General features: G+C 38.5%; 1 long non-coding RNA gene across 1 annotated transcript; it reads right to left on the minus strand.

The window, feature by feature from the left end:
- Window positions 1-507: 507 nt before the first annotated feature.
- LOC113956361 lies at window positions 508-20115 on the minus strand. Its single transcript, XR_003530821.1, has 3 exons — window positions 20105-20115; window positions 12959-12961; window positions 508-691 (listed from the first exon to the last, which is right to left on the minus strand). It is a non-coding gene; the product is annotated as an uncharacterized LOC113956361 (long non-coding RNA).
- Between the last annotated feature and the right edge of the window lie 6201 nt (window positions 20116-26316).

Raw genomic sequence — 26316 nt, forward strand, 5'->3', positions numbered from 1 at the left:
AAACACCTCTTGAACTCTGACAGGCTTGGTGCTGTGACCACTTCCCTGAGAAGCCTGTTTCAGTGCCCAACCACTCTTCGGGTGAAGAACCTTTTCAGATATTCAATCTAAACCCACCCTGACACAACTTCTGTTGTTTAACCTGGAAAAGAGGAGGGTCGGGGGAGATCTCATCACTTTCTACAACTACCTGAAAGGAGGCTGGAGCCAGGGGGTTGGTCTCTTCTCCCAGGCAACTATCATAAGACAAGAGGGCATGGTCTTAAGTTGTGCCAGGGGAGGTTTAGGTTAGATATTAGGAAGAAATTCTTTACAGAGAGGGTAATCAGGCATTGGAATGGGCTGCCCAGGGAAGTGGTGGATTCTCCGTCCCTGTAGGTTTTTAAAATGAGACTGGATGTAGCACTTAGTGCCACGGTCTAGTAACCACGGCAGTAGTGGATCAAGGACTTGATGATCTCTGAGGTCTTTTCCAACCTGGGTGATTCTGTGATTCTATGATTGAGGCCATTCCCTTGGGTCCTGTCACTGGCCACAACAGAGAAGAGATCAGTGCCTGCCCCTCCTCTTCCCCTCACAAAGAAATTGTGACTGCAATGAGGTCTCCCGTCAGTCTCCTCTTCTCGAGGCTGAAGAGACCAAGTGAATTGAGTCACTCCTCATCCTGCTTCCCCTCAAGGTCCTTCACCATCTTCATTACCCTCCTTTGGATGCTTTCTAATAGCTTTATATCTTTCTTATGGAAATTTGTTGCCCACCAGGACTCCCAGGTCCTTCACCAAAGAACTGCTTTCCAGCAGGTCAGCCCCCAGTCTGTACCAGTGCATGGGATTATTCCTTCACCGGTGCAGGACTCTACACTTGCCCTTGTAGAATTTCAGAATATTCTTCTCTGCCTATCCCTCAAACCTTTTGAGGTCCTTCTGAAGTGCTGTACAGCACTCAGGGGTGTTGGCCACTCCTCTCAGCTTTGTGTTATCAGCCAAGTCATTGATGGATAAGTTAAACAATACTGGGTCCAGTATTGAACTTTGTGGGGAATACCACTGGTGACAGGCCTTCAACTACACCCTGTGCCACTGATTACAACTGTCTGGGATCTGCCATTCTCAATCCGCTTCACTGTCAACTCATCCAGTCCACACTTCCTGAGTTTGCCTATGAGGTTGTTATGAGAGACTCAAAAGCCTTGCTGAAGTCAAGATAGACCACATCCACTGCTTTCCCCTCATCCATCCAGGTAGTTGTCTCATTGTAGGAGGCAATCATGTTGGTCAAGCATGATTTACCTTCAGCGAATCCACGCTGTCTGCTCCTGATCACCTTCTTGTCATCCTTGATGGCCTATAGAATGAGGTGTTCCATCACCTTTTCAGGGATTGAGGTGAGACTGACTGGCCAGTAGTTCCCTGGATCCTTCTTCTTGCCCATTTTGAAGACTGGGGTGCCATTTGCTTTCTTCCAGTCCTCAGGCACCTCTCCTGACCTCCATGACCTTTCAAAGATGATTGTGAGCAGCCTGGGTATGGTGTCCACCAGCTCTCTCAGCACTCGTGGATGCATCTCATCATGGTCAATGGACCTATGGACATCAAGTCTGACTGGGTGTTCTCTAATTCCTATCCTTCTTCCAACATTCCTTTACCTTGGTCACCTGGGTCAAAGATTCCTTAGGCCTGGCCTTGTCAATGAAGACTGATGCAAAGAAGGCATTCAATAACACTTCCTTCTCTGTGTCCTCTTCTACAAGGATTACCCCTCCATTTAGTAACAGTCTTACATTAACCTTTGTTTTCCTTTTGTTATTGATGCATTTGAAAAAGTTCTTATTCTTGACATTCTTGGTCAGATTTAGTTCCAGATTGGTCTTGGCTTTGTTTCATTTCTGCTTACTCTGACCACCTCTCTATATTGATAATCTGTGATTTGGTAAAGGAAGGAATGAATTCTAAAACAAGAATTTTGTCCAATTAAATCAGTTATGAAGTTTAACAAATGAAACAATACGAGAATTTATATCCAAACTATTCCAATTAATAAATGAATGAATAAACAAACAGATTAATTAATAAATAAAAGTACAATCAGAAGTACAATCAGTACAATATAAGTACAATCAGAAATATGACCTGAATAAAAATGAACAATGGTGTCAATATTTGTATTCCTCAAAAAATTGCACACTGTATCAATTTCATATTTCATAGTTGTCCCTGTACTTACTTTAGTATTTGACCGTTCCATAATACAGAACAATATCAGTTAGAAACAGAAAAGAATTACTCTAATTGCTTTTGTTTGCACCTGAGCAAACATCAGATCCCACAGGCTTATTCCACCTGAGATTATATTACAATGTTACACTCCTTTTGTGCTTTATAACCCTTAATCTAAACTTTATAAAGCAGAGTAATCAAAGATCCATCAGATGAAAGTGATGATCAGAAAGAAAAATTTGTACTTGCATAAGTTAGATAGTATATCTATTTCTACTTTTCTGCTGTTGTAAAGAAAGAAATACATCTTGTTGTGTACAAGTTTTGGTATTTTTTTGATTGGTCCATGAACCAAAACATCTTACTAAGTAAAAACTAACTACAGAAAAACTAACACAGGAAAAAAGGCTCAAAACCCTACAGATAATTTTCTGCTTGGTCAGTGAATTGAAGTGGTTCATCAGGAGAGCTGGACTTACTATACATCTTATTGCAGATAAAATAACTTTAAACAGCAGAGTGTCTCAGTTTAATGGACTAAAGTGTTTTGCTAAGGAGGCTGAATTATGAGGAAGACCAAATTCCTCCCTCTAAGCAATTGTAAATCCGAAATTAAGAGGCTCCAGTTGAGGAAGTATGGAAAAAGGAAAGAACAACATCATCGTGGCTAGGCTTCGCGAACGAAAATTTGGGAAGGGCTCTACCCAAGTTTGTTGCAAGGAAAGAATAACAGCACTTTATTAAAGGATATATGTGTATATGTGGCAGAACAACAAAAGAACACAAAAACAACTAAAACAATAATCCTGTACCCAAAAAATCCCCCTCAAAAAGGGAAACAGTTCAGTACTTTTTGCTTTTCTGGTGCAATTCTAACCACGGTCAGCAGGGGGCGCTGTTGGGCTCTGGTGGTCACAGTGTTGGGGCCTGGTTCACAGGAGAAGCCGAAAATGGAGATCTCCCACACACACACACACCGAAGAGGGGAAGGGCAAAAAGGAGAAAGAAGGCAGGTTCTTCCCAAGAAAACTCATGCTGTCTGTGGCTGGCTGTGGCTGGGATTTTCATCCCCCTTTGTCGATGAGCACACAGGAGTGGAGGAGGGAAAAGGGCGACCTCCTCCCCAAAAGGTTCCTCTGCAGATGGGTCAGACCTCTCCAATGAAGTCCGAGGAGGTCTGGGCTGGGGGTAGAACAGGGCACAGATAAGTCGGGACCAGAAAACAGACGAGAACAAAAATGACCCCGGAGCTTTTCCAACACACACATCTTGCCTGAATTAAGGCAAAAGTGAAGTCCCATTTTAGAGAAGTGAAGAAAGAAGAAACCTCATCACTCCTCCCCACAGTTCTTAGGAGGGCCAGCTTGGAATGCAGTTCTGCCAATTAGTTCTTTTGTGTAGATCAATCGCCCCTTCCCCCTCCCTTGTTCAACATCTTTCTTTTACAGCGAGGCAGAGAAAAGAAAAATTCCTACTTGGATTTTATAACAAGTAAACCTATGACATGGAGGTTCTGAGATAACTTGCCTGTTCAAAAAATTGAATCTGTTTTGATTTCTGAGTAGACTGGAGCCCAAAACGTACTACTCTTGCCTAGGGATTGAATTAGACATTTATCTCTTCTCCGGTCCTGCTTTAGTCCAGTCCCTCTGTCTTGATCACATGGTCCTATCCTAGCAAATATTTTGGTTCTCATACTATTCAAGTGAATGAATAACAAGAACGAAATTTAGTCATGAAGGAGATAATTTGGTCTTCATCACTAGCATGTGTCCGTTGGTGAGTTGCAACAGCAACTCACAAACAAAAGTGTTGATTTAGGGTAACTTTATCAAGTAGTCACTCCCTGGACAATTGGAGACAAAGAGTAATGTAATTAAACTCTGATACCATGTTACAACACCTCCAAGGAAAAAGCCTCTCAATGAGAACTTCTGTTCAAGTACAAAGGAGATGATACCACTTAATGAACTTTGTCAGAAAACCACTGTGGTCAATACACCAGAAGAGCAGATTACAGGTAAGGAATTACAGGGAGAAGCAAGCAAGGAAATGCCACTTTAAAGATGCAGACACAAATCTGTCATGATAAATACAGAAGAAGGAGAAAAATATCTGTGTAGGAACATGGGGGAGATCAAAGATACAAGACCACTTCTCTGTAAATCAGTGTAGTTCTATTGACTTAAAAGGAGCTTCACAGATTGACTTGCTGAAAAGATTTGCAATTAAAAACTGCAATTCCACTGAAAAACATAGCTGTATCTGTAAATGTGTGAATTTTTTCTCCTTCAATTCCTATAAACCCTGTATCAAAATCAGCTGAAATAATTATGTTTGTTTTAAAATAATTACATGCAGTCTGCTACATGCTTCACCATTGGAGTCTTAAAAGTCTTCACTCTAATGCAGTGTAAACATCATACCACCTCATATATATTCTATTATCACTTAGTATCACTATCCCTCTCCCATGTTCCTGTAAATTAGCTGTTAAAGAGCTAGATGTTTTTGCTTTAAAAGATAGCCACACTATGTTTCCTACAGCATCTTGGGAAATTCTATTTTTGCACAGTTCAGGATTCATATTATATTTTGAGAGTCTAGTAAGTATTATTATGTATATGAGTAAGCCTCAACAGAGAGCAAACATACAACTTCTTCGTCTGAGCTAATATCCACCATTTATTAGTTTTCTTCAGATCTCTGTACAGCAGAAAGTTTGGGGGAATCTGGAAGCAGGAAAGCCTTTCCCAGCAGAATGCATCTGCAGAGGCTATTTTTGCGAAGGTCAAAGAAAACCTTGCAAGAACTTTGCTTAAAATCTCAAATGTCAGACTGTGCATTTTAATAAAATACTTCTTGGGTTCTCTTAAAACTTCTTGCCAGAACTTACCAAGTTCCAATGAACAGTCCCACACTGAATCACTTGCAGGTTTAGACTGAGTATTTCTCAGTGGCTCCTTTCACCATCTGAAAATTTTAGTACTTTGGCACTTAAACAGGGTACAGGAAAATGACAGTTCATTTACTTGGCACTCAGATACAAGCTAATGATAATTATAGAAAAACAATATAGATGCTTGATTATGTGAGGAGAAAGATACCCCTTTCCGTCTTCCTGAATGTACTAGAGAAGAATAAAAAAAATTGAAACTATTATGAGTGGGGAAAAATCCCTAAAGGTGACTGGGGAATGAATATAATAATAATTATTATTATTTAATTATATCATTGTACTGATTCAGAGGTAAACTGGCAGGGGAAATGAACCCAACTCAAAAAGAGAGATTATAAGTCAGAATAACAATTTAATAAAATAATACAATAAGTACGATTATACAGACAAACAATTGGTTTTATCCCACAAAACCCAAATGTATAACCCAGCACCCTGGGGCATGAACATTGTGGTGTTCTTTGGGTTTCCTGAGTCCAAAGTAAAGGGAGAGGGGAAAACCTGTTGGTGAGAGTGCTGGTGCAGTCTGGTCAAGAGTGGTGGTTGCAGTTCGGTGCAGTGGTGGTCTGCAGGGTGGTGGTCTGCAGTCTGGCTGAGAGTGGTGGTCTGCAGTCTTCCTCTGGATCCCATGAGTGGTTAAAAAAATTCCAAGACTCCAAGATTATATATTCTCCAGTTCAGGCAGGAATGCCCAGCACCTCCCTCAGGGTGAGGAGTCCCACAATGGGTGTGAGGAACAGGGGGCATCCTCCTATGTCGAAGGCCTCTTAACACCCAGTTTATAGCCTGAGGAGTCAGGCTGCTATGGGCAGAGGGTGTAAATGATCTATTGACAACAGTTTCTGGGAAATGGCATGGAAGGCTATAGTTTCGGGTTACACCCATAGAGTGATGAACTAGTCCCAGCTGTTCTAACTAGGACAATCATATTAACATTATGAGGCAAAATGAAGTTCAAAATTCAAAGAAGACAACAATTTATATATGCTTTAAAACTTCTTTAAACTTTTCAATGTTTTCTTTTAAAATTGTGAACTACCTGACATACATTCCAATTAATGTTTCATTTCACAGTGCTTCTAACGTGTTCAGTGATTGCTACTTAATTGTTGAGAATTTATCAGAATGTTTGCTGACATTTGTTGGCTACCAGTATCTGAGTTCATGGGTAGGAGGTAGTAAGATCACAAAAAAAAAAAATCTCTAAAACAGTATGTAAACCCAACCAAATTAAAAAAAAAAAAAAGAAAATCAATGCTTCTCTGGATCATCAAGGTCATCAAACTACATCTGTCATCAACACAAAATAACACTATTTCCTCACTGGAACACAGCAGGACTGAGCCTTCTGTATGAACATCACAGTTGCAAATAATTTGGAAGTCTGATTTCATTCTATTTCTTCCAGCATATGAGGTCAGTCATGCAAGGTACACTGAATGCTGACAGGCAGAAGGATAGGTTGCTTTCTCCCTCTCTCCCCCCATAGCATTTTAATTTACTGTAGAGTCTGCCATAACCTTTTCTGCACAGCTGCACATTCTAGTATGACCATATATGTGCAGGATTGCGTGGCAGGTGGCTAAATATAGTCTCTGGCTTTGCCTTGTTCTCTTCAGTCTTGACTGGCTACTGTAACTGTCCATTGCCCTCTGAAAGCCTTTATTCTCAAAGACATGTTGGGTTACATCTAAGAGTTTATCTGAAAACCCTACTGATTTCTTTCACCAGGCTTGACACAACTGAACTGATCTTCCTAGTTCAGAACATATTTTTTGACTGGAATATTTTGTTCTGCACAGAGAACAGGCATGCTCATGACAGACATCTTAACAGTTCTCTTACTTTATCCAATACAACTCTTCTTGTACTTCTACTGTATGTTTTATATTCAGAATGCAAATAATGATTGGTATGAGACTCCAACTACAACAGCAGTGCATTGGCACTGCAGTACTCATGGTAATGACAGTGGAGAGAATACTTTAAGCAACTTAAAAATTGCCCTAAACTGTCTGGGTGCTAAAAAGGTACACTTTTTGATTGTCATCAACAGATAAGAAAGTAAAAAGAACTCATTCTTAGAATTCTCAAATATCTAGTAACTAGTATCTCCATATAACCACATGAACAAAACTGAGGTTTACTGTATTTACCTATGCCTGTCTGACTTTTGAATGCTAGGTGTTTGCTTGTGGGACCTGCAAGAGCTGGTCTGAAATGACTGTACATAAATATCCCAGCATCTGTTCTTTCTGAAGTCTTTCAAAGTAGAACTGCCAGCAGAAGATTCATATACAAATGTAATTCAATAAGAGTTCCTGAGAATGGAAAAAAATGCAGATTATTTCTGCTTTATTAAAATTCCCCCAGTTCTGAGCTTCAGGATGTGTATACAGACTTTACGAAAGTCTGTATACATTTTTTAAAAGATTAGCAGCTACAAATAGATGGAAGGAATAAGGTACAGATTGTCACTGTGGTACATGTTTCCTATGCATCTCTTTGAAAGGCTTTAGGACTTTTTGAAGATTAATCAGACTAAAATTTTCTTTTCATCATAGGCAGCTCCTTCAGTCATTCATTGCAGAAAGCTGTTTGGAGCCTTCTGATGTTATGCAGGTTTTATAGCTACAGGTAATCATTACCTGTGATGAGCAACATAATCCACGGCCAAGTAATTGTAAAGGTGCTTATCACACAATATCAGAACAAGCAACAAGACCTTGAAAACTGCTGGGGCTCATTTGCCACAGTAACAGTTTATACTGTGTGATTGCCAACCTAAAAATATTCCCTTCCTGCACACATTCCCTATGCAAGGTGTAATGTATCTGCTTTCTGGTGTCTCTCATTTTATTCTTCCAAACGTGATAATCTTCAGTCCAAAGTCCAATATCATGTATCCAAGGTATTAATCCACATTCTGCAAATGCAAGTCTGTATGTGCAATTTATTCTAGCTCACATTCATTTACTAGAGACTGGAATGCTTACTGATGCGAAATGCATTCAAATACACATCAGTTGATAATATTTAACAGGTAGCCTTTAGAATTGCATATTAACTCATCTATCATTAAAATCCTTGAGTTATATGTTGTGTTCAGATCCACATGCCCTGCAGTGAACTTTATGGGAAAACTAATGAACAAAAATAACCACCAAAGAAATCAAACAAAGTTAATAGTAAAAAAAATATTTCTATATCCAGATATTTCCATATGTCCTTTTGTTTCCTCTTTGATTTATAATGAACCTTAAACAGTAGTCAGTACACTAAAAGTCATGTAACCTTTAGATTGAAATATTACAGTATCACTAACTTCATATTGATTAATAAATTATAAAAATTATTACAAGATACCTCAGTTGCACATATGGACACACATGAGTAAAGTTAGAGAAGGATTTTATTTAGCATGTAGAATATATTAAACAATTATTTCCCTTTAATGTAGTAAACAATTTCCCTTCTCATTCCTTCTAAATGTTGTAAGAGTTTTCAGGGAAATATATTTCTGAAAAGAAAAAGAAAAAAAGAAGAAAGAAAAAGAAAAAGGAGAAAAAAAGGGAAACAACAACATTAAAAAAAAATTAAAACCAGCAGAATACAGGAGATTCTTACTCGTGGAAGCTCAACCATCTGCACTTCGTGCTATAACCTCATCAAGAAGAGCAAGACATGGGAGAAAACAAGTTTCCCATTACGCGAGCTACAGTGCTTTAACACACAGAAACATGTCAACTTATTTCCACAGTGACTTCCCAAAAAAAAGAAATGTTATCTGAGGGGAGGCTGTCAGCGTGAAACTAAGAAATACAGTCAGTTATTTTTCAGTATTTTTGAACATAACTCATACATTAAAGAATGTTTGAGAGATTTTGGGGTCAATGACAGGACTAGCAATATTTTATGTGGAAACTAACTGTAAGGAAACCCAATTATGTTTTTATTTTTGTGAATGTGTGAGTTCATTTAATAACAAAGGTAACATTTATTTTGCTTTGTTGAATTTCTGTTCACATATGAGAGGAAAACAGTCCACAAATTCTTACTAGTGTTTATGGAACTATACAGGAAAATGCTAAAATGCAAATACTGGACGGTTGATCTATTCTACCAGTATTCTGAGAAAGAAGACAGTATTCAGTGAAACTCGTGAGTCTAGTCTTAGTTCTGAGCCTCAAGCTCTTATTTTATGGAAGGGTCATAATATTTCCCTCTCTCAAAAGGTGTTCTATTGATTATGACTTGAAAGTGTCTCCACACATTGCTGAAAAGGCTCACATCCTACACTGTTTGCCACACCTCTTTTCTCGTCTCTTTTTCTGGGATGCTCCTGCTCCTGACACCAGCTCTGCTGTTTGTTTCACCGCACATTGAGGTGGTCAGAGAGATACTCCTCTGGACCAGCACCACTCTGCAGCTCAGTCACAGCTGAGGTGGGGAGAGGCGTCAGCAGAGAATATGGTGTCACAACTGTTAACCCATTGTTATTCAGAAAGTCCTAAGTACAAAGAAAGTAAATCTTTACAAAGGTAGAAATACTTAGCTTGTTTTCTTTCTAACTAGAAAAGTTGCTTAAGTAATTCTTGGAGGAGCAAACAATCCAAAAGGTAAGAAAGGTGAAAATGGGATGTTCCTTAGATAAAGGACAAAATAATTTTGGAGGAAATGCTTTGAGTCGTACTCCAATCAGGCAAAGGTCATGGAACAGAAGCCTTAGAACAGCAATATTTGTTATATAGTGTCGCTGATAATGTCGGAACGGCCAAAGCGACACGAAAAAAAGTTCCAGCAAAGTTTATTCCAAGAAAAAAGCAGGGACTCTGGGGCTGCTTTCGCAGCCCCTTAAGTACAGTTCTTGCACACACGTAATTCACACGGTTAGGACAGTTCCAGTTCAAACTTTCACACCAGAATTCTTACAGCTAATAGGTGCATTTTCTAAACTCTACTTTCTCACAACAACTTTGCTCTTTCTCAAAACAGCCCAGTTCTTTCCCACAACAGTCCCGAGCACCTGCTCTTATTTTTCTCTCATGTTGATGTTTTTCCCAACTACTCTCGTTCAAAGCAGGTCCTTGTTCTCATGAGACAGTGCTCCTGTTTTCATCAGACAGTGTTCTCTGTTCCCACGGGACAGCTTCTTCAGGATGCATCAGTATGTTGTCAGGATCAGGGCCTCCATTTTCAGTCCTCTCTTTTCAGGCCATCTCAGGGGTATACTTTGATCTGGTCAACATCTATTGCTTCGTCAGTATGTGCCAAGGTGCTAACAGACCCGCTGTCACCCCTGACAATATAGGAATAAGCAATGTCGCGTATCTCTTCTTGTAGTTAAAATAGCACTGAGTAATTAATGCTTCAACACCACCTTGCTACCATACAGAGCATGGCATGGTTACAGTGCAGATCACTGGGGGCTGGGTGGCAGCTCTGCCAGTTTGATTAAAACAGTCAGAGTAAATTTGAGACTTTTGAGGGCAGCTCTGTTCTGAGAGTGGTGCACGACCACTCTCTTATCTATAACTGTCAACATAATGTCTGAAAGTTTTTCTAGCTTGGTTCTTTTTGTCCTCGGCTCATATTTGTTCAGGGACAGCGAGTAGAGCCATATCAAGGGTTTGGGATGAAGCCAGACAGAACTTGATTAACTCACTTGCCTCTATAGTAATTATCATAAGACTAATGCATTAATTAGCGTTTTAGAAGACAGAAAGAGTTGAGATATTTTTCAGTTCATCCTAGAAAAATGAATTCATGTTTAGCTTTTGCCAACTTCAGCTTGTGTATTAGCCTATGCTTTAGCCAAACCCTTTGGTTTAAACAAATGCAATAGTACTGACAGGATGCTTTCTGGATGTGTGTTTGTGTGCCAGCACAACAATGCAAGGTCAGGCTTTCATCTTTATGTAAGAAACTTCTAAGAGTCATGGTAAAGGCCCCACTACCATATTTTACTTAAGAAGGGAAAAACATCAATTCTGACCATCTACTTGGTTTTTAAACAATTTAATTTCATACATAAAGTAAAATATCAAAAGATAATAGCATTTTGAATGTTTTTCCCAGATTTCTCCGTAACACCTTGCCTTGTTGAAGCAGAAAGCTAACAGCTAAGTACTCCTAGTTTACAGAGGCAGAGAGAAGTTCTGAACTCCACCTGAATCACAACAGGAAAATGGAAATAGAACTCTGGGGCATGGAAATCAGTTTCTGAATGATACAGGCATAGACAGACTGATATGAAATAAGAATCTCAATTCTCTTTTTATTAAAGCAAAACAGAAACCTTACAGGGAAGGGTAACTTCTGACCCCTCAGTATGTGTTGATTCAAGATCTATGTTAGGTTCTTTCTCATCATAGTTCCCTGCAATGTAGTCCTTTATGACATTACAACCTTTTTAATTTAGATTAAAAACCCACATCTGTCTCAAGGTCTAGAGACTTTTCAGGCAAGATTCTGACTTTGAGCCATTATTGACATAATGTTTACTTCAATACATAGCATTCAAAGGATTCTACATGGTCATACTCATCATTCATAATGAAAATCACATAAGCCTGTGACAGTATGATATGGTCTACCTAAAAATATTTTAACTCCTTTCCAGTTACAAGGTACAAACTTGTGTGGTCCGCACATGTTCAATAGATTGAACTGCTAAGGAATATGGAATATGTTTTGCAAATAGATATACCTGGAAAACAACTATAGAAGTTTTCATGAAACTCTCCTCTTCATGTATTGCAGAAGTTTTGATGAAAATAATTGCAGTACTCTAAGAAGATCTACTTAAAGGATAGGCAAGGAAATTCAGGGCTTGCCTGAAACTTGGAATACCTTAGTCTCATCTCTTGTCACTCCCATAAAACATCTCAGCAATCTCAAAGACTAGGCCTTTTGTCTCTGTATTTCCATACCTTCCCTTATAAAGAGGTGTAAAGAGGATTTTTTTTCCTACTCATGGACACACTAGTGATAAAACTATTCAAAGATTTCAACAGTTAGATATCTTAACTGAATCTTAGATATCTTAACTGCTAGGGTAATGAGTTTGTAGTAGATCAACATGTATTTTGGCCAACTTAAAATTTTCAAGAAACTTTCTAGGGTCTTGAATTTAAAAAGATTTAAAGACACAACATCTAGGTGAATATTTAGAACATAGCTTGACCTCACTTAACATCCCACACCTGACATCCTTCCCAACAGCCAATGAGCAGGCATATTAGGCATAAAAATACAAGCTTCAGACAATTTGTCCTTTAGTTCTCTGTAATGGGTTTGTTGCTCTCCTTGAGAAGGAAACAAAGATAGGATAGGTCTTTTGATGTGTATTTTACCAATAAGGGTATTCCATATCATGTTACGTCAGCTCAGATGTAAAATAGACGGGAAGTAAGCAAGTGACCCTTCTCTTCTGGGTAGCTGAGTAGAGCGGTCGGGCAGTTCCTTTGGGGGAGAAGAGCATTGGTTTTGGGGAATTATCTTTATTTTTAGTTCTTCTCTGCGCATATAGTGTTCATAACATCTTCCCTCTTTTTTTGTGAATATAAATACCCTTTCTTAGCAGCTTTGATTCAGTTCTGGGGTTTTTTTCCCCTTCTTTTCCCCCCTCCCCCACTTCCCCTTCCCTCTGGAGGGACTGGGAGCAGGCCCAGTAGACACCTGGTATTCAGCCAAAGTAAGCAATAACACTCCCCATTTTTCAAAATTTTTGCAGGTCTTTGATTGTATGCACTTTGGTAGCCTGATGGAATTTGTGCTTAACTCTCTACAATTAATGCAATTATGCTTATACTACCTTTTTAGAAAAAGTTATAGAAGCACTTATAGTGGAAGATATAATTACACTTTTTCGCTTTAAATTATCTTTCTTAGATAATTTAAAATATATTTACCTCTTAATTAATTTTAAATGCTCCCTAGTGTGTTACAATACTGTTCTTAAAACAGGTCATATATTGAGCATGTATGTCTTCATTTGTGAGTAAAATGGAAAAAGAAAGAAAACAATATGCTGGTTTAAAAGTAAACTGGCTGGATAAATGAATCCAACTCAAGAGAGATTACAAGCCAGAGTTACAATTCACTAAAAAAGATTACAGTAAATGCAATGATACAGAGACAACTGGTTTTCACCCCCAAAACTGGATATATAACCCAGTACCCTGGGACAAGAACAGAACAGTGTTTGTTAGCCCCTGTGCTGAGTACCCCATGCCCCCCCTGGGTGCAAAGTGAAAGGAAAGGAAAAACCTGTTGGTCCAGATGACGATAACAGTTCTGTTGAAATAATGATTGCAGTGTTGTCGAGAGTGGCACAGTCCTGTTGAAATTCTGGTCCTCTTCTGGATCTGACAAGTGGTACCAGAAGTCCTAAACCCCCAAGATTATATATGCTCAGGTTCCGGTGGGAATGTCCAGTACCTACCCCAGAATGGGGAGTTTCACAATGGGTGATTTAACTCTGTGAGTCAGAGGGTATTTTTGGAATCTTTCGTGGTCTAGGTCATTGCAGCTACCTGTTATACCAGTCCAGTATGGCCCATTAGCAGAGATGACCCCTCAGGCTGGGTGTGAAGGTGCTAATGCCTCCTCAGAGGCATTACCGCAGCTGAGTCATTGGTGCGAAGACAAAGAAACACTCCTTGCAGAGTTCTCTAACACCCAGCTTGTAGCCTGAGGTGTGGCCCGGGCAGCTACTGCAAATGATCCGTTATTAACAGTCCATCAGAAATGACAGAGACGGTGTAGAATACACAGTTTTGGTTATACCCACATAGTGATAAACTGGTCCTGGTCCCTGTAACTAGGACAAACAATCGGAGATATTTTGGCAAAGTGTAAGTGAAAGAAAAGTGTTTAGTTCCATACCATGTCAGTCTGGTACAGAGTGAGATCATCCCAAGGACTGAGACAAAGATACCTGGTACTCCAGAAAAAGGTGATTTACTATGGAATTAGGCAGACCGCTCTAGTACATTCCTAGAAGTGTTAAAGTCCTAAACTGACGTGTCTCATAGTAAAGCAACAAAATGCTGAGGATCCAGAATCCTCTTTACAACATTGCTTCTCTAGTATTTTTCTAAACCCTGCAGCTAGTGCAAAATGCAGGCAACCTTAGCAACACCATTTCTATGATATCCTGATGATTGTACAGGCTAAAAAGAAGCTGACCCAGATGTGCTTCTCTCACAAGTTAGTTCCATTTAGAGAAGCTCAAACACCAGTATAAATAAATACACACAGGGAAAAGCAGGCATTCTTACCTTTTCAACAATTTACAACATACTGTACACTCAAATTTTTTAGAAGTCAGACCTACTAACTAATAGCAATACTTAGAAGGAAAGGTTGATGTTTTCTCTTTTTCTCTAAAAGCATCCTTAAAGATAAAAGTGGTACTTTTCACCACTTTAGATGCAGGAAAACTGAAGATGAGTGCAGCAAAATCTGCTGTGGAACACAACACAAGTGGTGTGTGGCTGCCCTTGGTATACAGCTTTGCTCTGTTTTCCTCATTCCTAATCCCACGTATTCATCCCATGCTAAGGACATATCACACTGCTGATGAGTGTAGAGGCAGACATGCCTCCCACAGGATGCTGAAAGACAAGTGCTGACTGCTGCCCACTGCACTATGGCTTTACTACAGGGTTGTCTCATATGCAACTCCCCTCCACCCCTCCACACCCATTTCACCTGGTGCTGTAAAGCCTTCATTTTCCTTGTTTAATAATTTCTAGCCTAGAATAAACAATTAATTACTGAGCATCTCTGCATGCTTTTTGATTATAAAGAAGTATACTATAAACAAGATGAAATTCTTCTTGGAAGTAACTCCATAAATATGTGCTATGCATTATTGTGGTGGTACTCCAAGTTGACAAATTGCCAGAAATGAACTAGTTGACTTCAAGAGCCAATATTAATTTTATGTCAGCTGGACATGGATGCCAACTTAGTCAATATGAATTATGTAGTGCAGAAAATTAGAAACTGGCAATATTAAATTATTTATCCCTATTGATCATTATTGATGATTATTTGATTATTTATCACTAAAATGTCATAGGCTAATCATTCCATCACCCAAAAAAACCCCCCAAATTTTCATTGACTTGATATGATTCATCACCCATGTTGATACAAAATCCATGAATGTCTACAACCAGCAAAACTGAAATGTTAAGGTAATTATTTGTTGTGTGATGTGTCTTTGGAGAATCAGGTCTTTCAGAGGACTTTAGCTGAGTAAAAAGGCCTCTTCCTGACTAGCAGAAAAAAAAAAAAAAAGAGTTGAACAGTGAGCTCTGTTTTGCAGCACATTTTACCTACACTGCAGAAATTGCAGAATATCAGCACTTCAAAATTACAAACATGTGCCGCACCTGGTTCCTGAACAAACAGAACACAACATGGGACTCTTCCTTGATGACTTATTTTTGATGAAATCATTGAGCCAAGGCAGAAAGCTTGAATTACAAAAGCAGCAGTTTGAATAGGTCTGCTTATTCCTGCTTCAATTACCTTTTCTTAGTGAAGGCTGCTTATTTTATCAATAGCTCTGTCAACATTTTAAAATCTCCTCAGAGTAATTGAGACTGTTAAATGTAAATAAGCCACCTGCCTTCAAAGATCAAAACAAGATTTATTTTTTTATTTATTTAAAGTGATAAAGACTGGGCCCTGCATACAGATAACAAAACACTCCCTGTCTCTTTCTTTAATCTCTGTTTCCAATAATTCAGATAGTGTTCTAACTGAAAACTTCTACTGGACAAATACATTACAGCAAAGGAACTTAACAATGCATGTGCTTACCCACATAACATACCCAAAGAGTTCACTGCAGTACAAGGGATCTCTAGGAAAGCCATGACATGGTCTTATCAAATAAGATGGCAATATCAAAGACCCCCTTTTCAAGCAATGTGTCAATATTACAAGGAAGATATTGCCATTCATAATTTCCATGGAAGACAGGTCCTCCTTTGTCACTGGTGTTGTGCAGTCAGTATCTACCTTTATGCTCAGAGCTGGTTGAAGATTATGAAACACGGGGTCCAACACAAAGCAACCTCTACTGGAGTGTAAAGCTATTTGAGTGACAGAAATGCTCATGTATGGTTTTGGTTTGGGTGAATGATATCAAGCTCCTCCTTCCTTCCCTCTCAACGTTTTTTGCTGCCATAAGAGTAAATACAGATTCTAACAGAAAAAAGTATGACAGACTCATTTGCATAAATATCCTTGTCATTTTAACCTTGTGCTCTCAGAGCCTGTCAAGCCTTATTATCCTGCTGCCTCCTTTGAGGCTTTCTCACATCTACCCTCATCTCTAGCTTTCCTGAGCAGGCAAGAGGAATAGATTTTAGTGCACATTTCACAAGCCAAAATTGACTTCTGAATTCTCCAGAACTCTGCACATTTTATACAGATCGGTGCTTGACTATGATTTATCTGCAAAAGAACTAAAAGTTTATTTTCACTTTTCATTGTCTTAGGATGTACAGCATAAAGCAAATATATATAAACTTTTTAAGTCTGAGGTGATTCACCTGGCTTACTACATCAACAGTACATTTCACAATGTGGATATGAGGAATTTCCTACTCTCAGAGTAGGAAATAGCTCAGAGTCTCAAAGCTGCTCTCACAGCTGCCATTGGGAGCTTTGCCATTGACTTCACTAGGGACAAGTTCATTTTTTATATTTGTAATAAAAACATCCATAAGAAACAATTTACTATCTTTTTAAAAGTCCTTTTGTTACCTTTAATACAAATGAAATCGCTTATATTAACTATATTCCAGTGGAATTGACTATATAATTTTAATTATCTCCCAGATGCCAACACTTTCTACCATACTTGTTTTAAAGTTTTTCTAAGAACACAACTCCCAGAGCATTCCTTTCAAACCCATGCTTCTTAAGTAGCAAGTTTTTGGTTTCGAGGCATATATTCCCTGTTATTTTTCAAGTTTTATTTCCACTGATATTGTTCAGACTAAAATTTGAGATTTGATGGCAACACGTATTCCTATACATCTGTGTCAAACATATTCCTTTTTCATATGCAACACAATTGAGATTATAGCATAATGACAGGCAAACAAGCCTTACATGTTGCTCACAAGCATTGGAAACACAAGCAACAATACAACTATCCTTAGATCAGTGAGTATGATTTGAAATGGAGATTTTGATATTTATAGCATCCCACATGATTTGGGACATGTTTAAGCAATGTAGGAGCATTTTATGTAAGTTAAGTAGAAATGATGCAGAAGATGATATAGTGTAATAGAAACTGTATTTTATTATATCAAACAGTTTCTAACAGGCTACTCTGTGTAAACATTATGGATCAATTTAGGTGAGCAGATCAGTCAATGCAGAAGAGGCTCTTGAAAGAAAAATGAGCAGATGGTTCACTGGCACGTAATACATCTCTATCTTCTCATCTCATGCTGATGAGAGATTGGGAGAGGGAGATTTAGAAAAGAAAAAAATGTTTTGAAGGAAACCAAGTGCACAGATGGGAATTTCAATTGAAACTACATGCAATCTGGTTAAGGGCTTCCATTTGACTCCAACTTTTCATAATGGAGATACCTACCCTAACTCATGACCTGTAGCGTGACAAGAGTAAAATATACTGAGATTGGAAATTAATCTCATTCTCTGAGGTTGTTCCCTGTGTTTTGAAGCATTGTTTTGAAGATAATGGCAAGGGTATAGTATGGCAATTAGGCACATGCCATACACAGAATCTGAGCCATTTGTAAATTATCACAAAACCAGTCTGAGTTGCTATCATGTCCAACCACCAGAAAACAGTGATTACGGTAAAAAATTGTGACCTCTGAACTACTCATACTGTTCCTAATTACATGCATATTACTTTCAGAGACATAATCATAGGTTGACTATTTGATGTCGAATTTTGCCCCAAAAGGTGCAGAGAAACTGCTCAAAGTTTTAGTCTTTAAGCAGAGAGGTATTTATTCAAGGCAATGTTGGAGAGCAGCCAGCTCACGCTGGACAAACTACTCTGCCTTTTCAGTGAAAAGACAGGATTATATACAATTTCTACAAGTGATTACAACATCTTCACATGCATATTCATATAATTGCAACATCTAGTTATAATATTCATAATAGGCAGAGTCTGGGGCGGAGTTGTCTTTTTGGGATGATGTTTGGTGGTCGTTCCTGTTTCTTCAGCCTCACGGGGTCGCATTCTACTCTTCTTCCTCAGCTGAACTTTTCAACTTTCTTGTTTTTTGCTGCCTTTATGGTGAATTTTGCAAGACTTTTGGACTCCAGCCCCTATTTTGCCCCTTATCTTTACTTATGTAGGTGTGTGAGCATTCTTTTAGTGTACGGTACCATCTAATCCTTAAACTCTTGTTTTTATCTCTACCTAAGCAGTACATTCTAGCTAAGCATTGCATTCTTCTGAGCAGGAGATTCCTTGGATCAGTATTCAGGCCCTAGCTCCGTTTCATATTGATATTACAAAGATGAAGAGAACAAGAGAAGAAGAGTGATATGTGTATGAGAAATACAAAATCTAGCCAGATTTAAAGGTGAAAACTTTAAAGTCTGCACTGACTTGCCTTGATAAAGTATTTGACTGTTGACTACAGTCTATTTTGTTACAGTTTCATTGACTGATGACTACAGTCTATTTTGTTACAGTTTCATTGAAACATTATGGTTTTCTATTTTGTTTTTTTTCCCTCAACTTACACATTTAACTAGGAGAAAGAGATAAAAATTCTAACTTTGTCCCATGAATGTGGAATTTTTCTATGGATGAGTATCAAGTCTCAAATATCAGTTTTAGCTGGAAACTGTTCTAGTAGATGTTTTTAACTGCTTTTTTGAGATAATGACATAGAAACATAAGTTTTGGATCCAAAACTTTTCTAGTAGGGAAAAAACAAATATTTGGTGATATCCAATTACTTTTTTAGAAACCAGTGGAATTATAGTTAACAATTTCTTATCCATTTCCCAATCCTGAAATATTTCTTTCTATAGAGAGATGGTATGCCCAAGAGGACTTACAGCAGAAGAGGTTTGAGAGATGTATTAAAAATGTAAATGCTCATTTGAATTAGATAAAAACAACAGCAGCCTAAGTCTTCAAATCAGACCTTCAGCCTGATTTACAAGATCTTTTTGAAATGGATGAACAAAAAGGTAATAACTAAATTTCCCTTTAATCACCAACATTCAAACTTTAAACCTTAATACACCTATTCAGGTACTGTCCCAGAAACATTTAGATATATTTCCCTGAGACTCAAGTTTTGTAATGTCTCAAGGCAGACACGCTGCTCTCAAAGTGCATGAATATCATCCTCCAAACACATTAAGCTACCCTACTCCTCCAGCTCAGGTAGAATTCAGAATTCATTGATTAAGTCAGAAAGGTCATTGGACATCTGCAGACCATGAGCTGGTGCGCACACTCTCATAGGGTAACCAGCTTTCCCGACCTCCTGACCTGCAGGCTAATATTTTTGCATAGCCAAGAACCACAAAATGTCCCCACTGCAAGCCTCAGAGAATGAGAGTTTTGGGGTGATCTCACTAGAGGAGTCAGTACTCCATTGCTGGTGGAAAGGGGAGGTATAATTTGGGCTCTGCAGCCTTATTGCCTGTTCTGGGCTGGGATTTAAGATTTACTGGGTTCTAAATTCTGTGAACTAAGTCTGCTATGACAGCTGTTTTTTGGCTGTGGATGTACAAGTTTAGCTTAGTAGTTATTGGTCCTGAGTGAAAAACTTTAAAAGTTAGCCCTACTTCTCTGCCACTGATGCTCTGTTGCCCTCAGTCTCTCCCACATTCACACAGAGTTAGGAAAAGCTGCTTGTGTCATCAATTACAGCTCTGGCACTGCAGCACTCCTGAAAACATACCACTACCACTCAATATATAGTTCAAAATTCCTTTGGAGCAACTCAGAGAGTTTCAGATATCATCAGGCTATCTAATACACATCTCTAAAACAAAGACTCATCAAAAAACAAAAGATTCATCAAAAACAAAGATTCATCAAAACAAAAAATTTGATTCATCTGCATCAGTGCTTAGCCACCAAGTGAGAATTACTCTCTCCCTAGAAATAATTACTTTTCCCCTCTTTCTTCTGAATACATAACTATCTGCACAGAATCTAAGAGTTTCAGCAGGAGAACCTCATGCACACTGGTCTATCAGCAGGTGATCTGTAACCAAAGGTGAAATATCCTGGCTGTCAACACTGAGGGAAAGGAGGCATCCCACTCCAGATTGCACTTGGCTGCTCAAGTCCCACTTTTACTTTACAATCTTTCACTAGTTATTTCAGGCAAGTCCCTCATAGGGAACACAGATGTGTAGTTTGGGTTTGGAGGTTATGTGCCATAGTGGGGTTGGTACAGCTTTGGCATATATCCAAAGGTTTCAACCACTGAAAGAAACTGGAGCTGTGAATAACTATTCAGGGAGAATGCAATTTAATCATCAGAGTGTCAGCTCTAGGAAATTCCCTCTATGTAACAGTGAAACTCAAGGACTGTGTTTCCTCACTACAGAAGAGTAGAGAGAGTTTGTACTGTGAAAAAAGTTTCACATCATTATCTATATGTGCATAAGGCAAGGTCAACTGAGAGTGCAGAACAGTAACAAAAACAATATAAAAACCTCCTCTTTGACCTAATGAGTGGCTAAGACAGTAGATATTTTTGAATAAAATGTGTTTGGCCTGAGTATGCACATAGAAACAGCTTTTTAATTTATCATACCAAGTGGAGATACAGCAAGCCTTGCTGAAGGGCCAGATGGCTTGGGTTCTTAATTGGTATATGCAATTTGTTATTCTTGCAGAATAGATCATTCTCATCTTCACATAATGGGTTACTTTTCCTCAAGTTTCACATTAAGTTATTGGGAACAGGTAGTGAGACTACAGTTACTGTAGGTTTCTCATTTTATTTATCACTATCTTCATTTCAAAAATTCTATAACAAACAGTTTGTCTGGCCTAGAAGAAGTAGGTATTCTTAGGCATTTTTCTTACTCTGGATACTCCAGGGAGTAAGGGAGAAGCTATCTTTCAGGGGGTAGGAAAAAAAAGATATTGCGTCCATAACTTACTCTATTTCCACCTCTGAGCAGACTGGAAAACATCTCTGGAAAGAGTTTCTAACAAGAAAGAACAGGAAACTTAATCTAAACATTCACTGCAGAACAAGTCGTATTCTGCATCTGGGAACCCAGGAAGCTGCATTTTCTGAATCAACTGGCTCTGAAGAATAATAGATCTTTCAAATGTTTTCTAATTTAGGATCATTAGTTTTTTGGTTTTCTGGGCTTGGAATTTATGTATAAGGTAAGAAACCGTAAGAAGAATAATTCTGCAGGCAGGCTGTATCGAAAGTGGTAAGCAGGATCACACTTAAACTCATGAGAAAACTTGTATTTGATGACCATCCACATTGTAAACCTCACACTGGTGGCAACTCCTTGCATATAGTTCCTAGCCTACCAGGACAGTCAAAGTGTTTAGAGATTAACTATACCACTGATGACAAAAAGCCACTCGTCTGCCAGCAGATATACTGCCATTTCTCGCTTCTTTCTTGCCTTTCTTTGCTGTTATTTCAGAGAAGTCTTCAGAAGATAATATACCCAGTAGTAGATGTCTGGTTCTCATGGAAGAAGGGAACTTGGAATATTGTTTGGCATTTTGCCCAATAAACAATAAGCCCAGGTACAGTGCCTTGAGTGTCAACTGCAAATGTGGAGTAGTGAAACATAAGTAATGGACAGTACTAGTGTAGATGCACAGACTCAGACATCTAAGAAAATCTGTCTGTACAAGCCCAATGCACATGAAAGTCAGCAGAAGCCTTACATTAAATTCAGTATACTAAAGATGGGGATTTTGTTGTTGATGATGGTGGTCAAGTAGCTTGCACTTTTGCTCTACCGGTGCACCGATAAGATTCATTCTTTGGCTTCCCTCTAACGAGATCTTCTAGGTGAAACATCCGCTTTCACATTCCATTTTTTCTCATCCCAGAAGCAATATCCTATTGCTGAAGGTATCTCTGAAAATATTAATAATTCCTATATACACTGAGGAATATCGTAAATAAACTTTGTAGTGAGGACATTCTTAATGTATAACAGTAGTGCTACCTTAGGACAGGCATATATTAGTATATCATATTAATTTCTAAAACAGCATACAGAATGGGTCACCCTTATGCTGAGAGTCTTATATTAGGATCTTACTAGACTTCCACTGTAGAAGAAAACAGAAGGTTAACGCTCCATGGTTTTTTGTTTGATTTTAATAGCAAAAACAAGTTTGTCCTAATTGGAGTAAAGGAATATGAAGAAATGAGAGCAAAAGTACAGGAACTTATAGGTTAAGTAGAATAAATTATTGTTTGCTTTGGTGTCTGCTTTTTCTTCCATACTAGGAAGAATAGGCTAAATAAAAAGGAATAGTAAGAAAATGAAAACCATAATATGCTCATATGCTGATATAAAAACCAGGTATTTATTATTCCTACTTGGATCTTAATGATCCCATTGTTCCATAGAAAGAGAGTTTTTAGTTTAAACCATTTTCATATACTCTTCAAATACTTCAAAAGGAAACATTCTTTACTTGAGCTTAAATGTTCTTTTCAAACAGCTAAATGGCATGACACTTTTGGTTATCTTTACAGCCTCTTTCATGGAGAGCTGTTTTGTTCTATTCAGTTTAGCAAGATAGTATATATGCAACTATCTCTGATAGTTCCTTTAACAGCGAACCATCCAATTCCCAAATTGCTTCTTCCTCTTTTCTCACAAGGCCACAACATTGTGCATGCAGATGGTGGCAGGCTACAGATAAGCCAAGACACAGTAGCACTCCAGATTTTCTGCAACCCACATTTTCCTTATGCAACAACAATGGAAGTCTTTGCATGTTTTCTATTGCAACAATAAGAAAAAATTCTGATCCAATATTAGAAAATTTCTTTTGTATACAGATGCAGAAAACCTAACAGATAGACAAGTTGAACTGAAATAGATCTACTCTTATCGGAAAAGAAATGCTGACACAAAATATGAGATCTAGATTAATGAGATCTCATCGAGCTCTAAATATTGATATGAATCCTAATACAGAATGGTGGTTCCTGGAGGTACTGTTCAGTTCCTGACATACCTTGGAGCTTGACTTTAAAGAGCCAAATACGTTTAATCTCAACATTTATCCTGGTCATGCCCTACACATATCATCATCTTGGCTTTTACACAGACGCATTCTCAATGTATCATTTTATTGTTAAAACCTCTCACACAGGGGTAGTATACCTGCAATGGGGATACTTTATTGCAACTAGTCAGACCTTCAGTACAAAACTACCAAAATATTTTGCAGATTCAGTAAGATAGAAGATTGAATGGTTTAGCTAGTCCATATTCTTCAAAACACCGTTTCCTGGAAAAGGTAAAATATTCCTTGCAAAAAGGTTTCGGAATGTTTCACAAAAGTTTTGTTGAGACACCATGGTGGCCTACAGAAAAGAGTCAGCAAATGAAAGTGGACATGACAAAGAATGTACAGTATCCTTAATTTCCCTCTCCCACACACATAGTATAAACTTTTTGTGGATATTAACTTGGTTGGCACATTTTTTATTTTTTTTTCTCTCCATTGTACCTTTGTTCTAATCATTTTTAGAGCCTCAAATCTGTCTAAGCATAGATATTTTACTGTATTTATATTGCAGGGTTAATGGGTGTTCTTAAAAGTATATTTAAGCAAGCTAAGCCCCACAGCCAGTGCCTGTCATTATTATTGTTGCTAGATTAACTTGGACTGGGCTTCATGTGTCCCTGTTGTTCTTACAGGGATACAAGATCAAAAACTCATTGACAGGTTAAGGTTTACTATGAGGGTGGTGAGACACTGGAACATGTTGACAAGGGAAGCTGTGGGTGCCCCATTCATGGAAGTATTCAAAACCATGCTGAATGAGACTGAGAAACCTGTTCTACTGGAAGACAATCCTGCACAAGGTAAGGGGCTTGGAACTAGGTGATATTTAAGGTTCATTCCAAACCATTCTATGATTCTACGAAAAAGCCTTAATTGTGCTATACTCAACAGGACTCATTCTAGACTCAAAGCATGCTCAAACCTTCCCTCCCTGGTGCTTCTGAGCATGTGTTAAAGAATTTTATATACAAGTATTTATATACAAGTATTTAGAAATTTGTATGTGTGTATATATGCATGTGTGTACGTTTCTATAAGAAAATGTGCGTTCATGTGAATAAATAATGCAGATAATAGATCAGATAGATATGTGAAGATAATGAACTCAGTAACATGTTCTGTCTTTGATTCAACTCTACACATTGTGAGAACACCTTCAGAAAAAAAGGTGGACAGTAAATTCTTCTTCTGGCTTGTATATTTTAAGCCTTAAAAATGTTACCTACCTTAGTTCCTTAATTCCAGAAACATGAAGCTTTAGACAGTATAGTTGTTGTTCTCTGGTAAAATGAATATTTTTTACCATAGGGTCTTAGACTTTTAGCAACATTTCCACCCTTTATTCTTAGGAGTTGCAATATTTATTTGTATCACAAATAGCACAGTTAAAGATGAGATACTCAATGCCTGCTTTGCCTCAGTCTTTACCAAAAAAAGTCTCTGAGGCCTTTCTGCCTAGAGATAATGTTCATGGAAGAGACAACCTACTGGGTGTGGAAAAGGATCGAGTCAGGGGTTGCTCAATAAATCTCAACCTCTGCAAGTCCATGGCACCTAATGAGATGTATCTGGGGGTGCTGAGAAAGCTGACCAATGTCACCGTGACACTCTATCATCTTTGAAAGATCATTTAATGAGGGAAGGCCCACAATGGCTGAAGAAAAACAAATATGGCGCTTGTCCTCAAAAAAATCATGAAGGATGCTTTGCCTAACTTTAGTACCAGGAATGGACTCATGGAATGAGTCTTCTTGATGCACATTTCTGGGCACATGAAGGAATTAAAATGTAACTGGAATGATAACCAGCACACATTTACCAAGGATTGATGTTACAAAATCAGCCTGATTACCTTCTAGAAGAAGGCACTAAAATTATACTTGAGGGCTGAGCAGTGTCAATTACCGTGACATTAGCCAAGGTTATTCACATGATATCTCAGATCATCCTTAAAACCAAATTAGAACACTATGGTTGAGATGGGTAAACTACTAGATGGGCAAAAAATGGTTCAAAATGATATTCATCATGGCTAGGCTTCGCAAACAAAGATTAGGGAAAGGTCTCTACCCACGTTTGTTACAAGTACACTGGTGGCTAAAAAGGCCAATATGAGACAGGCATGTCCAGTTGCAAAAGGCACAGCAGAAAGACTCCTTAGGTGGTATATTCTGAAGGGCACGATTCTTTCTCCGTTGTCTTTTCTCCTCAAGGGTGATCCTGCATGCTTTCTCAAAAGCATCAGCAGCGTTATAGATGGTGTGTCTCCAGACCTCCCGATTGGAGGCCAGAGTAGACCAGTTATGATGATCAATATGGCCAAGGCTGAGATTGTTGTTTCAGGGAGTCCTTGTATCTTCTCTTCGGGGCTCCTCTCGTGCAGCAGCCAGTGGCAAGTTCACCATAAAGCAAGATCTTAGGGAGGCGGTGGTCCTTCATCCTGGAGACGTACCCTGCCCAGTGCAGCTGTGTTCTCAGTAACATGGCCTCAATACTTGTGACTGCTGTTTGTTCTAGAACAGATGTACTGGTCACATAATCTGACCAGTGGATGTTTAGGATTGTACGAAGGCAGCATTGATGGAAACGTTCTAGGAGTCACAGGTGGTGGCGGTAGACAACCCATGATTCAGATCCATATAAGAGAGTAGACAACACTATGGTTCTGTAAACACTGATCTTTGTACTTTTCTTCAAGTGTTTATTTCACCAAACTCTTTTATGAAGCTTTCTGAAAGCACTGTATGCCTTTGCCAACTTGTTGTCTATCTCCCTGTCAATCTTACCATCCGAGGAGATGAGGCTGCCTAGGTAATTAAACTGTTGGACTGATTTGAGCT

Source organism: Corapipo altera, unplaced genomic scaffold (genome assembly GCF_003945725.1).
Source record: "Corapipo altera isolate COAL_440 unplaced genomic scaffold, ASM394572v1 359, whole genome shotgun sequence".
Classification (NCBI taxonomy): Eukaryota; Metazoa; Chordata; class Aves; order Passeriformes; family Pipridae; genus Corapipo; species Corapipo altera.